We start from the raw sequence: 17,463 nt of genomic DNA on the forward strand, positions 1-17,463 counted from the left end.
GGGTGGCTGGCTGATTGGTTATCCATTCGCTTCAAGATTTTCTGTCATGTTTTCGTACATTCATTTATGCTATTCTGACAATGATAAAAACTGCTAGATCTGTCAGTTTAATTCTTCTCTGAAATTTTGGGAGTTACCCTTAACCTGATGGCAGATTTTCCAGTTTGTTTTAAATGACCATGAAGTGTCAATCTCTATATCTTTTAAACCTGTGTTATCTGAATAAATGTTTGACCCCTGCGTGTGCACTATGTCCTCTGAATAAATGAAATGTGCACCCTGCTCTTAAAATTGCGTGCCAATTTAGCTATGTGAGGATGGTGAGATTGTGAAGTGCAGGTAGTGATGGATTTTTTCGTTCAGGCTGTGACTTGTGCCTGTTTGATTTTGCATCTGGTAGATACATGTGCACGGGTGAGCACACTTGTGCTTGCTTTTCATAGTTCATCTTTCCTTTCCTTTTGTAATTATTGTTTTGGCTTGATTAGGATTTTTTGTTTGCCTTGCTGACAAGGTTGTGTGATTAGTGAATCTTTTATCTACTATCTACTACCACTATAAAAGAAAGAGAGGGGCAGATTCAAACAATTTTATCCGTTCATCTATAATATCTGATGGCCCATAATCTTCCCGTGTTTAACACAACAAGCCACAGGATTAGGCCACACTAACGAAAGCGAATCCCACGACCCTCGCCACGCCGCTCCCGCAGCCTCGCCCCCGCGCCTCCCCAACCGCCTAGCCTCCGCCGCCTCCACGCCGCTCCCGCAGCCTCGCCCCCGCACCTCCCCAACCGCCCAGCCTCCGCCGCCTCCGCCGCACCACGCCTCCACCCGCTGCCCGCCGCTCCTCCTCTGCTGCCAGATGGGCGCGAGCGCGGATCGCCGTCGCCGCTGCCCGCTCCTCTTCTACTGCTCCACGAGCACGGATTTCAGTCGCCGCCATCCGCTCCTCTTCTACTGCCCCACGAGCGCGGATTTCAGTCGCCGCCATCTGCTCCTACTCTACTGCCCCATGGACGCGAGCATGGGCCGCCGTCGCCGCCTACCGCTCTCCTCTGCTGCCCCATGGACGCGGGCATGGGCCGCCGTCGCCGCCTACTGTTCTCCTCTGCTTGCCCACGGATGCCAGCGAGGGTCTCCGTGGCCGCCATCCACTTCACTTCTACCTCCCCACTAACACAAGCGCGGGCCGCTGTGGCCGCCTGCCACTCTCCTCTGCTGACCCACAGATGTGAGCACGGGCCGCCGCCGCCGCCACCCACCGCTGCCACGTTGAAGAAGAGTCACCAAGCCGGCGAACTTTGATCAGGTATGAACTATATTCATCACTACCTATTAAGATTTTCTAACTCCATGATGTTTTAATTTTATTTTGAATTCTTAGAGCTAGGTCTGTTTGTTCAAAATTTGCAATACTTAAGGCAGCTGCAAGATAAGACTGTAACATGTGCTAATTTGTCAAGTACCGATAATTATTTGTGGTGTACTCACATTTGGTTTCTTACAGTATTGCATCATTGCCTGTTCAAGCATTAGCAAGTACAGTCAATGAGGAAAATCTACCGGATCTGAAGTACCAATTCGATACAATTGATGTTGATAAGTGGACCAATTACTGTATTGAAGAAATACAGCATGTAAGATTTAGAGTATTTCATATGAGAATGTTTTGCGCCGGTACTAGATGCGCTGATGATCTTTGTATGTTTTAGTGGCCCTTGTGAAGGATCTTCACACTAAAGTCTCCTCATGTTCTCAAGATTATTCAAGCAGTAAAGCTTTCAGATTGATTTCTTTTTGGTTTCCCTTGTGTTTCAGATAAAGCAACTGACTGTATGCTATATGGTTTCCCTTTTGTTTCAGAGCAAGCAATATACTGTATCTCTCAAGCAATTTACTCATACGTGTGATTGGAAAGACGACAACCATTTGTTCTACGACACTACTATCTGACAGGTACTCAATATTATACTAATCGTCAATGCTATAGAAGTGTTCATCCATGAATAATGAGACTGAAACGATTTTAGGTTATGAGACTTTGTCCTGATTTCAGAGATGTGCTAAATTCTGAAGTTTGTTGTATGAATCTACTATGTGACAAGTAGGATTTTTTACAATTACTTGAGTGTATTGGATTGGGTAAACTAATTAGCCCTGTGTATCAGTTTCTGGTGTGCGATTCTAATGTATGTTGTTTCTGTTATTGTCATTATCCTCGACAGATCATTCAAATGTTGGATTCATGGCCTACAATAGATGATTTGCGACTCCAATGTGTTTTTCTGCTGTTTTTGTTAGGTTCTTAACTCATCAGGCCGGGCTACTGAGTATACATATTGTGTTCATCTCGCCTTCCTTCTTAGGAAAAATCATGTACTGAAGGTAAGCTATTCTTTATTTACATTTTATTTGTTTCTTCCTCCTACTTGTACAATTTGCTACGGAAATCTTCTGACTGCTTGCCTGAATTAGATCATATTTGCACCGTTGCCTGCATTTTGTATTGAGAACCATCTGCTTTAGGCATTTAGCTGTACAATACTGTGAAAGTAGGCAAGAACCACCTGTTGGGGAACGTTGCAGAAAATTAAAATTTTTCCTACGGTTTCACCAAGATCCATCTATGAGTTCATCTAAGCAACGAGTCTAGGGAGAGAGTTTGCATCTACATACCACTTGTAGATCGCGTGCGGAAGCTTGCAAGGTGATGATGTAGTCGTACTCGACGTGATCCAAATCACCGATGGCCAGCACCGAACGGACGGCACCTCCGCGTTCAACACACGTACGGGACGGGAGACGTCTCCTCCTTCTTGATCCAGCAAGGGGGAAGGAGAGGTTGATGAAGATCCAGCAGCACGACGGCGTGGTGGTGGATGCAGGGCGTCACAGCAGCAGGGCTTCGCCGAGACTACGAGGGAGAGACGTAACGGGGGGAGGTGGAGGCGCCAGGGGCTGGTGTGTGGAGGCCCTCCTCTCCCCCACTATATATAGGGGTGCCAAGTGGGGGGGGGGCGCCGGCCCTAGTAGATGAGATCTACTAGGGGGGGCGGCGGCCTAGGGGAGGTTTCCCTCCCCCCCAAGGCACCTAGGGGTGCCTTCCACCACTAGGACTCCTCCTAGGGGGAAATCCTAGGCGCATGGGCCTATAGGGGCTGGTGCCCTTGGCCCATGATGGCCAAGGCGCACCCCCTACAGCCCATGTGGCCCCCCGGGACAGGTGGCCCCACCCGGTGGACCCCCGGGACCCTTCCGGTGGTCCCGGTACAATACCAATAACCCCGAAACTTGTCCCGGTGCCCGAAATAGCACTTCCTATATATAATTCTTTACCTCCGGACCATTCCGGAACTCCTCGTGACGTCCGGGATCTCATCCGGGACTCCGAACAACATTCGGGTTTCTGCATATACATATCTTCATAACCCTAGCGTCACCGAACCTTAAGTGTGTAGACCCTACGGGTTCGGGAGACATGTAGACATGACCGAGACGCTCTCAGTCAATAACCATCAGCGGGATCTGGATACCCATGATGGCTCCCACATGCTCCTCGATGTTGTCATCGGATGAACCATGATGTCGAGGATTCGATCAAACCCTGTATGCAATTCCCTTTGTCAATCGGTACGTTACTTGCCCGAGACTCGATCGTCGGTATCCCAATACCTTATTCAGTCTCGTTACCGGCAAGTCACTTTACTCGTACCGTAATGCATGATCCCGTGTCCAACACCTTGGTCACATTGAGCTCAATATGATGATGCATTACCGAGTGGGCCCAGAGATACCTCTCCGTCATACGGAGTGACAAATCCCAGTCTCGATCCGTGTCAACCCAACAGCTACTTTCGGAGATACCTGTAATGTACCTTTATAGTCACCCAGTTACGTTGTGACGTTTGATACACCCAAGGCACTCTTACGGTATCCGGGAGTTACACGATCTCATGGTCGAAGGAAGAGATACTTGACACTTGCAAAGCTCTAGCAAAACGAACTACACGATCTTTTATGCTATGCTTAGGATTGGGTCTTGTCCATCACATCATTCTCCTAATGATGTGATCCTGTTATCAACGACATCCAATGTCCATAGTCAGGAAACCATGACTATCTATTGATCACAACGAGCTGGTCAACTAGAGGCTTACCAGGGACATAGTGTGGTCTAAGTATTCACACGTGTATTACGATTTCCGGATAATACAGTTATAGCATGAATAAAAGACAATTATCATGAATAATGAAATATAATAATACTTTTATTATTGCCTCTAGGGCATATTTCCAACAGTCTCCCACTTGCACTAGAGTCACCAATCTAGTTACATTGTGATGAATCGAACACCCATAGAGTTCTGGTGTTGATCATGTTTTGCACGCGAGAGAGGTTTAGTCAGCGGATCTGCGACATTCAGATCCGTGTGCACTTTGCAAATCTCTATGTCTCCATCTTGAACATTTTCACGGATGGAGTTGAAACGACGCTTGATGTGCCTGGTCTTCTTGTGAAACCTGGGCTCCTTTGCGAGGGCAATAGCTCCAGTGTTGTCACAGAAGAGTTTGATCGGCCCCGACGCATTGGGTATGACTCCTAGGTCGGTGATGAACTCCTTCACCCAAATCGCTTCATGTGCTGCCTCCGAGGCTGCCATGTACTCCGCTTCACACGTAGATCCCGCCACGACGCTCTGCTTGCAGCTGCACCAGCTTACTGCTCCACCATTCAACATATACACGTATCCGGTTTGTGACTTAGAGTCATCCAGATCTGAGTCGAAGCTAGCGTCGACGTAACCCTTTACGACGAGCTCTTCGTCTCCTCCATAAACGAGAAACATGTCCTTTGTCCTTTTCAGGTACTTCAGGATATTCTTGACCGCTGTCCAGTGTTCCTTGCCGGGATTACTTTGGTATCTTTCTACCAAACTTACGGCAAGGTTTACATCGGGTCTGGTACACAGCATGGCATACATAATAGATCCTATGGCTGAAGCATAGGGAATGACACTCATCTCTTCTTTATCTTTTGCCGTGGTCGGTGACTGAGCTGAGCTCAGTCTCATACCTTGTAACATAGGCAAGAACCCCTTCTTGGACTGATCCATTCTGAATCTCTTCAAAATCTTATCAAGGTATGTGCTTTGTGAAATACCTATAAGGCGTCTCGATCTATCTCTATAGATCTTGATGCCTAATATATAAGCAGCTTCTCCAAGGTCCTTCATTGAAAAACATTTATTCAAGTAGGCCTTAATGCTGTCCAGAAATTCTATATTATTTCCCATCAGGAGTATGTCATCTACATATAATATGAGAAATGCTATAGAGCTCCCACTCACTTTCTTGTAAACGCAGGCTTCTCCATAAGTCTGCATAAACCCAAACGCTTTGATCATCTCATCAAAGCGAATGTTCCAACTCCGAGATGCTTGCACCAGTCCATAAATGGATCGCTGGAGCTTGCATACTTTGTTAGCGTTTCGAGGATCGACAAAACCTTCCGGCTGCATCATATACAGTTCTTCCTTAAGATGCCCGTTAAGGAATGCTGTTTTGACGTCCATCTGCCATATCTCATAATCATAGTATGCGGCAATTGCTAACATGATTCGGACGGACTTTAGCTTTGCTACGGGAGAGAAAGTCTCGTCGTAGTCAATCCCTTGAACCTGTCGATAACCCTTAGCGACAAGTCGAGCTTTATAGATGGTAACATTACCATCCGCGTCTGTCTTCTTCTTTAAGATCCATTTGTTTTCTATCGCTCGCCGATCATCGGGCAAGTCTGTCAAAGTCCATACTTTGTTTTCATACATGGATTCTATCTCGGATTTCATGGCTTCAAGCCATTTGTTGGATCCGGGCCCGCCATTGCTTCTTCATAGTTCGAAGGTTCATTGTTGTCTAACAACATGATTTCCAGGACAGGGTTGCCGTACCACTCTGGTGCGGAACGTGTCCTTGTGGACCTACGAGGTTCAGCAGTAACTTGATCCGAAGTTCCTTGATCATTATCATGGTTTTCCTCTTCAGTTGGTGTGGGCATCACAGGAACGGTTTCCTGTGCTGCGTCACTATCCTGCTCAAGAGGTAGTACTTCATCGAGTTCTACTTTCCTCCCACTTACTTCTTTCGAGAGAAACTCTTTTTCCAGAAAGCATCCGTTCTTGGCAACAAAGATCTTGCCTTCGGATCTTAAGTAGAAGGTATACCCTACAGTTTCCTTAGGGTATCCTATGAATACGCATTTTTCCGACTTGGGTTCGAGCTTTTCAGGTTGAAGTTTCTTGACATAAGCTTCGCATCCCCAAACTTTTAGAAACGACAGCTTAGGTTTCTTTCCAAACCATAATTCATACGGTGTCGTCTCAACGGATTTAGACGGTGCCCTATTTAAAGTGAATGTAGCTGTCTCTAGAGCGTATCCCCAAAATGATAGCGGTAAATCGGTAAGAGACATCATAGACCGCACCATATCCAATAGAGTGCGATTACGACGTTCGGACACACCGTTTCGCTGAGGTGTTCCAGGCGGCGTGAGCTGTGAAACGATTCCACATTTCTTTAAGTGTGTACCAAATTCGTGACTTAAGTATTCTCCTCCACGATCTGATCGTAAGAATTTTATCTTTCGGTCACGTTGATTCTCCACCTCATTCTGAAATTCCTTGAACTTTTCAAAGGTCTCAGACTTGTGTTTCATTAAGTAGACATACCCATATCTACTCAAGTCATCTGTGAGAGTGAGAACATAACGATATCCTCCGCGAGCCTCAACGCTCATTGGACCGCACACATCGGTATGTATGATTTCCAACAAGTTGGTTGCTCGCTCCATTGTTCCGGAGAACGGAGTCTTGGTCATTTTGCCCAAGAGGCATGGTTCGCACGTGTCAAACGATTCATAATCAAGAGACTCTAAAAGTCCATCGGCATGGAGCTTCTTCATGCGCTTGACACCAATGTGACCAAGGCGGCAGTGCCACAAGTATGTGGGACTATCGTTATCAACTTTAAATCTTTTGGCATCTACACTATGAACATGTGTAATATTACGCTCGAGATTCATTAAGAATAAACCATTGACCATCGGAGCATGACCATAAAACATATCTCTCATATAAATCGAACAACCATTATTCTCAGACTTAAATGAGTAGCCATCTCGTATTAAACGAGATCCTGATACAATGTTCATGCTCAAACTTGGCACTAAAAAACAATTATTAAGGTTCAAAACTAATCCCGTAGGTAAATGTAGAGGCAGCGTGCCGACGGCGATCACATCGACTTTGGAACCATTCCCGACGCGCATCGTCACCTCGTCCTTTGCCAGTCTCCGTTTATTCCGCAGCTCCTGCTGTGAGTTACAAATATGAGCAACGGCACCGGTATCAAATACCCAGGAGTTACTACGATTACTGGTAAGGTACACATCAATCACATGTATATCAAATATACCTTTGGTGTTGCCGGCCTTCTTATCCGCTAAGTATTTGGGGCAGTTCCGCTTCCAGTGACCCTTCCCCTTGCAATAAAAGCACTCAGTCTCAGGCTTGGGTGCATTCTTCGACTTCTTCCCGGTAACTGGCTTACCAGGCGCGGCAACATCTTTGCCGTCCTTCTTGAAGTTCTTCTTACCCTTGCCCTTCTTGAACTTAGTGGTCTTATTGACCATCAACACTTGATGTTCTTTGTTGATTTCAGCCTCTGCTGACTTCAGCATCGAGAACAATTCAGGAATGGTCTTTTCCATTCCCTGCATGTTGTAGTTCATCACAAAGCTCTTGTAGCTTGGTGGGAGCGACTGGAGGATTCTGTCAATGACCGCCTCATCTGGGAGGTTAATGTTCAGCTGGGTCATACGGTTGTGCAACCCAGACATCTTCAGGATGTGCTCACTAACAGAACTGTTTTCCTCCATCTTACAACTGTAGAACTTGTCGGAGACATCATATCTCTCGACCCGGGCATGAGCTTGAAAAACTAGTTTCAGCTCTTCGAACATCTCATATGCTCCGTGATGCTCAAAACGCTTTTGGAGCCCCGGTTCTAAGCTGTAAAGCATGCCGCACTGAACGAGGGAGTAATCATCAGCGCGAGACTGCCAAGCATTCATAATGTCTTGGTTCTCTGGGACGGGAGCGTCACCTAGCGGTCCTTCTAGGACATATTGTTTCCTGGCAGCTATGAGGATGATCCTCAGGTTCCGGACCCAGTCCGTATAGTTGCTGCCATCATCTTTCAGCTTGGTTTTCTCTAGGAACGCGTTGAAGTTCATGTTGACATTAGCGTTGGCCATTGATCTACAAGACATATTTGCAAAGGTTTTAGACTAAGTTCATGATAATAAAGTTCTAATCAAATTATGAACTCCCACTTAGATTAGACATCCCTTTAGTCATCTAAGTGTTACACGATCCGAGTCGACTAGCCCGTGTCCGATCATCACGTGAGACGGACTAGTCATCGTCGGTGAACATTTTCATGTTGATCGTATCTTCCATACGACTCGTGTTCGACCTTTCGGTCTCCGTGTTCCGAGGCCATGTCTGCACATGCTAGGCTCGTCAAGTTAACCCTAAGTGTTTTCGCTGTGTAAAACTGTCTTACACCCGTTGTATGTGAACGTAAGGATCCATCACACCCGATCATCACGTGGTGCTTAGAAACGACGAACTGTAGCAACGGTGCACAGTTAGGGGAGAACACTTCTTGAAATTTTATAAGGGATCATCTTATTTACTACCGTCGTCCTAAGTAAACAAGATGCATAATACATAATAAACATCACATGCAATTATATAGTTGTGACATGATATGGCCAATATCATATAGCTCCATTGATCTTCATCTTCGGGGCTCCATGATCATCTTGTCACCGGCTTGACACCATGATCTCCATCATCATGATCTCCATCATCGTGTCTTCATGAAGTTGTCACGCCAACGACTACTTCTACTTCTATGACTAACGTTTAGCAATAAAGTAAAGTAGTTTACATGACGTTATTCAATGACACGCAGGTCATACAAAAAAATAATGACAACTCCTATGGCTCCTGCCGGTTGTCATACTCATCGACATGCAAGTCGTGAATCCTATTACAAAGAACATGATCTCATACATCACAATTCATCATTCATCACAACTTCTGGCCATATCACATCACATGATCAATCGCTGCAAAAACAAGTTAGACGTCCTCTAATTGTTGTTGCATCTTTTACGTGGCTGCAATTGGGTTCTAGCAAGAACGTTTTCTTACCTACGAATCACCACAACGTGATTTTGTCAACTTCTATTTACCCTTCATAAGGGCCCTGTTCATCGATTCCACTCCAACTAAGGTGGGAGAGACAGACACCCGCCAGCCACCTTATGCAACTTGTGCATGTCAGTCGGTGGAACCGGTCTCACGTAAGTGTACGTGTAAGGTTGGTCCGGGCCGCTTCATCCCACAATACCGTTGAGCAAGAAAAGACTAGTAGAGGCAAGTAAGATGACAAAATCCACGCCCACAACAAAGTTGTGTTCTACTCGTGCAAAGAGAACTACGCATAGACCTAGCTCATGATGCCACTGTTGGGGAACGTTGCAGAAAATTAAAATTTTTCCTACGGTTTCACCAAGATCCATCTATGAGTTCATCTAAGCAACGAGTCTAGGGAGAGAGTTTGCATCTACATACCACTTGTAGATCGCGTGCGGAAGCTTGCAAGGTGATGATGTAGTCGTACTCGACGTGATCGAAATCACCGATGACCAGCGCCGAACGGACGGCACCTCCGTGTTCAACACACGTACGGGACGGGAGACATCTCCTCCTTCTTGATCCAGCAAGGGGGAAGGAGAGGTTGATGAAGATCCAGCAGCACGACGGCGTGGTGGTGGATGCAGGGCGTCACAGCAGCAGGGCTTCGCCGAGACTACGAGGGAGAGACGTAACGGGGGGAGGTGGAGGCGCCAGGGGCTGGTGTGTGGAGGCCCTCCTCTCCCCCACTATATATAGGGGTGCCAAGGGGGGGGGGCGCCAGCCCTAGTAGATGAGATCTACTAGGGGGGGCGCCGGCCTAGGGGAGGTTTCCCTCCCCCCCAAGGCACCTAGGGGTGCCTTCCACCACTAGGACTCCTCCTAGGGGGAAACCCTAGGCGCATGGGCCTATAGGGGCTGGTGCCCTTGGCCCATGATGGCCAAGGCGCACCCCCTACAGCCCATGTGGCCCCCCGGGACAGGTGGCCCCACCCGGTGGACCCCCGGGACCCTTCCGGTGGTCCCGGTACAATACCGATAACCCCGAAACTTGTCCCGGTGCCCGAAATAGCACTTCCTATATATAATTCTTTACCTCCGGACCATTCCGGAACTCCTCGTGACGTCCGGGATCTCATCCGGGACTCCGAACAACATTCGGGTTTCTGCATATACATATCTTCATAACCCTAGCGTCACCGAACCTTAAGTGTGTAGACCCTACGGGTTCGGGAGACATGTAGACATGACCGAGACGCTCTCAGTCAATAACCATCAGCGGGATCTGGATACCCATGATGGCTCCCACATGCTCCTCGATGTTGTCATCGGATGAACCATGATGTCGAGGATTCGATCAAACCCTGTATGCAATTCCCTTTGTCAATCGGTACGTTACTTGCCCGAGACTCGATCGTCGGTATCCCAATACCTTATTCAGTCTCGTTACCGGCAAGTCACTTTACTCGTACCGTAATGCATGATCCCGTGTCCAACACCTTGGTCACATTGAGCTCAATATGATGATGCATTACCGAGTGGGCCCAGAGATACCTCTCCGTCATACGGAGTGACAAATCCCAGTCTCGATCCGTGTCAACCCAACAGCTACTTTCGGAGATACCTGTAATGTACCTTTATAGTCACCCAGTTACGTTGTGACGTTTCATACACCCAAGGCACTCTTACGGTATCCGGGAGTTACACGATCTCATGGTCGAAGGAAGAGATACTTGACACTTGCAAAGCTCTAGCAAAACGAACTACACGATCTTTTATGCTATGCTTAGGATTGGGTCTTGTCCATCACATCATTCTCCTAATGATGTGATCCCGTTATCAACGACATCCAATGTCCATAGTCAGGAAACCATGACTATCTGTTGATCACAACGAGCTGGTCAACTAGAGGCTTACCAGGGACATAGTGTGGTCTAAGTATTCACACGTGTATTACGATTTCCGGATAATACAGTTATAGCATGAATAAAAGACAATTATCATGAACAATGAAATATAATAATACTTTTATTATTGCCTCTAGGGCATATTTCCAACACCACCTACAGCTCAAGTCTTGTATTGTTCGATAATGACAAGCTAGAGTAAAAGTGGAGCCAAGATCAATTGTTGAAAACCTTTTACTGACTATGAGCGAGGGAATGTAGAAAGTGGCACTGCACTATGAATATGCCCTTTGTTAGCTCTGATTTTTCATTTTTGTGTAACACTAGCTTATATAAGGATGTGGTGGCAAGTAGGATTATCTCAGTAGTCAGCTATCAGCGCTACTATCTAAGAGATTGAGATTGCACTACTATCTCTACTGTCGACCGGTTTATGCGCTAACCTAGGTTCTAATAAAATGCAAGAGCTCGCGTAATGCTCATTTGCTACTTCCAGTCAGTTTGTATTAACTCTCTCTCTCTCTCTCTCTCTCCCTCCCTCCCTCTCCCTCTCTCCCTCTCCCTCCCTCCCTCCCTCCCTCCCTCTCTCTCTCCCTCCCTCTCTCTCTCTCTCTCTCTCTCTCTCTCTTCCTGTGACAGCAATGTAGCAAAAATTCATTGCAAAATGGGCCACTCCCTCTTGATGCCCCCTCATGGTGCCAGGCCCCTTCTAATGTTGAAGGGCTTCTCAAGTCAGAAAAACTCTCATAACTGCTTCAACATTTATTTCTTCAAGCTGTAACAAGAGTTCCCGCAACAAGGCATCTTGCAATATTTTGGAGAAGTGTATTATTTTCTAGACATTTTATATTGCCTGACCATGCTCCTAAAGAGGCTTGAAAATTCTTGAAGTGTGCTAAGATCCCCTGTCACATTCAGGTTTATTCACCATTAAATTTCTATGAAGGGACTTGCCAATCCACCTTACACCCATACTAAAATAGTGTTTCCAGAGAGTAGAAACATCGCATGCAGAAATCTTCAAGAAGACGTGATTGAAGTTGTAACCGATGAAATGCCTGCTGGTGAAGCTATTATGGATCCAACTCACCACCTAATTGGCGACAAAGGTAGGTCCGATTAAGTGATCAACATGCATGCATCATGAGCTACTTACTGTTATTCAGAGATACAGTCTGATAGTAGTAACTTAATTTGCTTAGATGCTCGCGAAACCCTAGATAACGGCTCATTTTTCAGCCCAATTGTGACAAATATGGTAACATGCCAAATTATTTTCCTTTTAGATTTATTATTCCACAGTTGCACACTGTCTGTCATCAGTAAGTTAATCAAGATAAGTTTCACATGCATGTACTGAACAAACAAATCTCCGACGACAACCAATTCTGTGAAAGTTGCTGCCTCTATCTTTTGTGCCGTGTAAGTCTTTCTTGTGTATCTGATCACCAAGTATTTTTCCCTATACCATGTATCATCCGAAGGGGCGACAGACCAAAGTCTCGGATTCCTCGAGCAACATATGTAGTGTTGTCAGTCGATGTGAATCCGTCTACTCCTAGGCAACAACGGAGGGGTGATTGGGATACTGAAAGCCAGTGTATGGAGGCTTAGTGGAGTCAGTCACCAGCCTCTTCGTTGTTTAAACAACAACATCAAGCGGCGCCAGAAACATGTCAGTTACTTTCATCTTGGGCATAGCCAACTTTGTTGGTGGACTTCCTCTCATTTTTCACAATGTAACGAACTTCTCTCGTGGCTAAATTTTCAAAATATTTTAGTGACCATTACAGAAAACTTACATCCAAAACTCCAAAAACTAACATATCATTTTCTTGTGGATAATAGATTGCTGATCCGAGAGACAGCAGAGTCATGAACGAGGACAAATGAGAAGGTCGGCCACTACTGACTCAAGCTTGGATGTGGTCGAAAGCCCGGCTCCACATGGTTCTACCACTGCTCTCACACATGGTGTTCGGGCTACTTCCACCAGTGCTCTGCGGGTTGTCGTTCCGCGAGAGTAACGACAGGGAGAACAAGATGATGGATGTCACCAGTGCTTCGCTTGCCTGCATCGCTCTGCTAGCGCTCGGGAAGGTTATGGCCACAAAAGAGCCATGACATACTTCAAGACTCTCATTTACTACCTTACCATCGTTGTGAGCTTGTCCGGAATGTCGTACATCGCCGGTGTACTGGTCATGAGGCTTCTAGGACACTTGACACCATTGATCAAGGTGGTGCATCGGCTCCTCATGCTTCTCCAGGCCTGTTGTTCTCTCATTTAGGTGGTGCGCATATGTCTGCCTAGGCCTCATTATGAAGTCTCAAGTTCCTCGGAGCACTGATGGTATAAAAAGAGAAGACATGGGTGAGTTGAAGAGAAAGTGCATGAAGAAACATCTCAATCTTTTTGAGTTGCTACCTACTATTTTGTTGTAATTCTGGTGTACATTTTAAGTTGCTAACATTTCATGTCCAAATGTGCGATCTTGGTCACTCGAATTCGTCTGTATCGTGGAATTTTACTATCAGGTAATTTATTAGAGCAGGAAAAACAACAAGATCAATCCTTCTTTTTCTGTCTCCTTTTCCTTGATGGAGAGGGACTGTTTTCTTGCGCAGGATTATCCCATCTTTTCAGTCTTGTAATGTCGGTGTTTACGTGGTACGTGGCTTGTAGCTGAATCCTTATTTTATTAATGAGACATGTATTACCATGAAAACAAAGACTATCTCATAACTTTAGTGGATAATTGTTTATGAATACCATTTAGCAGCATCCTGCTCAAACCGGTATACTAGGCTATATTGGTGCTATAGACGGCTATCTAAAACTTTGATAATAATACGTGCGTTGCACGTGCACGCTTACTAGTCTACTACCACTATAAAAGAAAGAGAGGGGCAGATTCAAACAATTTTATCCGTTCATCTATAATATCTAATGGCCCATAATCTTCCCGTGTTTAACACAACAAGCCACGGGATTAGGCCACGCTAACGAAAGCGAATCCCACGACCCTCGCCACGCCGCTCCCGCAGCCTCGCCCCCGCGCCTCCCCAACCGCCTAGCCTCCGCCGCCTCCACGCCGCTCCCGCAGCCTCGCCCCCGCACCTCCCCAACCGCCCAGCCTCCGCCGCCTCCGCCGCACCACGCCTCCACCCGCTGCCCGCCGCTCCTCCTCTGCTGCCAGATGGGCGCGAGCGCGGATCGCCGTCGCCGCTGCCCGCTCCTCTTCTACTGCTCCACGAGCGCGGATTTCAGTCGCCGCCATCCGCTCCTCTTCTACTGCCCCACGAGCGCGGATTTCAGTCGCCGCCATCTGCTCCTACTCTACTGCCCCATGGACGCGAGCATGGGCCGCTGTCGCCGCCTACCGCTCTCCTCTGCTGCCCCATGGACGCGGGCATGGGCCGCCGTCGCCGCCTACTGTTCTCCTCTGCTTGCCCACGGATGCCAGCGAGGGTCTCCGTGGCCGCCATCCACTTCACTTCTACCGCCCCACTAACACAAGCGCGGGCCGCCGTGGCCGCCTGCCACTCTCCTCTGCTGACCCACAGATATGAGCACGGGCCGCCGCCGCCGCCACCCGCCGCTGCCACGTTGAAGAAGAGTCACCAAGCCGGCGAACTTTGATCAGGTATGAACTATATTCATCACTACCTATTAAGATTTTCTAACTCCATGATGTTTTAATTTTATTTTGAATTCTTAGAGCTAGGTCTGTTTGTTCAAAATTTGCAATACTTTTAAGGCAGCTGCAAGATAAGACTGTAACATGTGCTAATTTGTCAAGTACCGATAATTATTTGTGGTGTACTCACATTTGGTTTCTTACAGTATTGCATCATTGCCTGTTCAAGCATTAGCAAGTACAGTCAATGAGGAAAATCTACCGGATCTGAAGTACCAATTCGATACAATTGATGTTGATAAGTGGACCAATTACTGTATTGAAGAAATACAGCATGTAAGATTTAGAGTATTTCATATGAGAATGTTTTGCGCCGGTACTAGATGCGCTGATGATCTTTGTATGTTTCAGTGGCCCTTGTGAAGGATCTTCACACTAAAGGCTCCTCATGTTCTCAAGATTATTCAAGCAGTAAAGCTTTCAGATTGATTTCTTTTTGGTTTCCCTTGTGTTTCAGATAAAGCAACTGACTGTATGCTATATGGTTTCCCTTTTGTTTCAGAGCAAGCAATATACTGTATCTCTCAAGCAATTTACTCATACGTGTGATTGGAAAGACGACAACCATTTGTTCTACGACACTACTATCTGACAGGTACTCAATATTATACTAATCGTCAATGCTATAGAAGTGTTCATCCATGAATAATGAGACTGAAACGATTTTAGGTTATGAGACTTTGTCCTGATTTCAGAGATGTGCTAAATTCTGAAGTTTGTTGTATGAATCTACTATGTGACAAGTAGGATTTTTTACAATTACTTGAGTGTATTGGATTGGGTAAACTAATTAGCCCTGTGTATCAGTTTGTGGTGTGCGATTCTAATGTGTGTGTTTGTTGTTATTGTCATTATCCTCGACAGATCATTCAAATGTTGGATCCATGGCTTGCTACAATAGATGATTTCTGACTCCAATGTGTTTTTTGCTGTTTTTGTTAGGTTCTTAACTCATCAGGCCGGGCTACTGAGTATACATATTGGTTCATCTCGCCTTCCTTCTTAGTAGGAAAAATCATGTACTGAAGGTAAGCTATTCTTTATTTACATTTTATTTGTTTCTTCCTGCTACTTGTACAATTTGCTACGGAAATCTTCTGACTGCTTGCCTGAATTAGATCATATTTGCACCGTTGCCTGCATTTTGTATTGAGAACCATCTGCTTTAGGCATTTAGCTGTACAATACTGTGAAAGTAGGCAAGAACCACCTACAGCTCAAGTCTTGTATTGTTCGACAATGACAAGCTAGAGTAAAAGTGGAGCCAAGATCAATTGTTGAAAACCTTTTACTGACTATGAGCGAGGGAATGTAGAAAGTGGCACTGCACTATGAATATGCCCTTTGTTAGCTCTGATTTGGCATTTTTGTGTAACACTAGCTTATATAAGGATGTGGTGGCAAGTAGGATTATCTCAGTAGTCAGCTGTCAGCGCTACTATCTAAGAGATTGAGATTGCACTACTATCTCTACTGTCGACCGGTTTATGCGCTAACCTAGGTTCTAATAAAATGCAAGAGCTTGCGTAATGCTCATTTGCTACTTCCAGTCAGTTTGTATTAACTCTCTTTCTCTCTCTCTCTCTCTCTCTCTCTCTCCCTCCCTCCCTCTCCCTCTCTCCCTCTCCCTCCCTCCCTCCCTCCCTCCCTCTCTCTCTCCCTCCCCTCTCTCTCTCTCTCTCTCTCTCTTCCTGTGACAGCAATGTAGCAAAAATTCATTGCAAAATGGGCCACTCCCTCTTGATGCCCCCTCATGGTGCCAGGCCCCTTCTAATGTTGAAGGGCTTCTCAAGTCAGAAAAACTCTCATAACTGCTTCAACATTTATTTCTTCAAGCTGTAACAAGAGTTCCCGCAACAAGGCATCTTGCAATATTTTGGAGAAGTGTATTATTTTCTAGACATTTTATATTGCCTGACCATGCTCCTGATGAGGCTTGAAAATTCTTGAAGTGTGCTAAGATCCCCTGTCACATTCAGGTTTATTCACCATTAAATTTCTATGAAGGGACTTGCCAATCCACCTTACACCCATACTAAAATAGTGTTTCCAGAGAGTAGAAACATCGCATGCAGAAATCTTCAAGAAGACGTGATTGAAGTTGTAACCGATGAAATGCCTGCTGGTGAAGCTATTATGGATCCAACTCACCACCTAATTGGCCACAAAGGTAGGTCCGATTAAGTGATCAGCATGCATGCATCATGAGCTACTTGCTATTATTCAGAGATACAGTCTGATAGTAGTAACTTAATTTGCTTAGATGCTCGCGGAACCTCAGATAACGGCTCATTTTTCAGCCCAATTGTGACAAATATGGTAACAGGCCAAATTATTTTCCTTTTAGATTTATTATTCCACAGTTGCACACTGTCTGTCATCAGTAAGTTAATCAAGATAAGTTTCACATGCATGTACTGAACAAACAAATCTCCGACGACAACCAATTCTGTGAAAGTTGCTGCCTCTATCTTTTGTGCCGTCTAAGTCTTTCTTGTGTATCTGATCACCAAGTATTTTTCCCTATACCATGTATCATCCGAAGGGGCGACAGACCAAAGTCTCGGATTCCTCGAGCAACAGATGTAGT

The 17,463-nt window shown here is 45.9% G+C and overlaps 2 long non-coding RNA genes across 7 annotated transcripts; both read left to right on the forward strand.

Annotated features, from left to right (window-relative positions):
* Nucleotides 1–1,175: 1,175 nt before the first annotated feature.
* LOC123160739 (uncharacterized) lies at nt 1,176–13,676 on the forward strand. Of its 6 annotated transcripts, none has more exons than XR_006480337.1 (7): nt 1,176–1,311; nt 1,510–1,774; nt 1,866–1,958; nt 2,304–2,387; nt 12,091–12,281; nt 12,657–12,911; nt 13,021–13,676. It is a non-coding gene; the product is annotated as an uncharacterized lncRNA (long non-coding RNA). The 6 variants fall into 6 exon arrangements; XR_006480340.1 differs by having other exon boundaries at nt 12,156–12,281; XR_006480342.1 differs by having other exon boundaries at nt 12,165–12,281.
* Nucleotides 13,677–14,180: 504 nt separating this feature from the next.
* Nucleotides 14,181–15,856, forward strand: LOC123162844 (uncharacterized). Its single transcript, XR_006481497.1, has 5 exons — nt 14,181–14,819; nt 15,020–15,149; nt 15,225–15,284; nt 15,376–15,468; nt 15,816–15,856. It is a non-coding gene; the product is annotated as an uncharacterized lncRNA (long non-coding RNA).
* Nucleotides 15,857–17,463: the final 1,607 nt, after the last annotated feature.

The sequence above is a fragment of the Triticum aestivum genome, chromosome 7B (genome assembly GCF_018294505.1).
Source record: "Triticum aestivum cultivar Chinese Spring chromosome 7B, IWGSC CS RefSeq v2.1, whole genome shotgun sequence".
Taxonomy (NCBI): Eukaryota; Viridiplantae; Streptophyta; class Magnoliopsida; order Poales; family Poaceae; genus Triticum; species Triticum aestivum.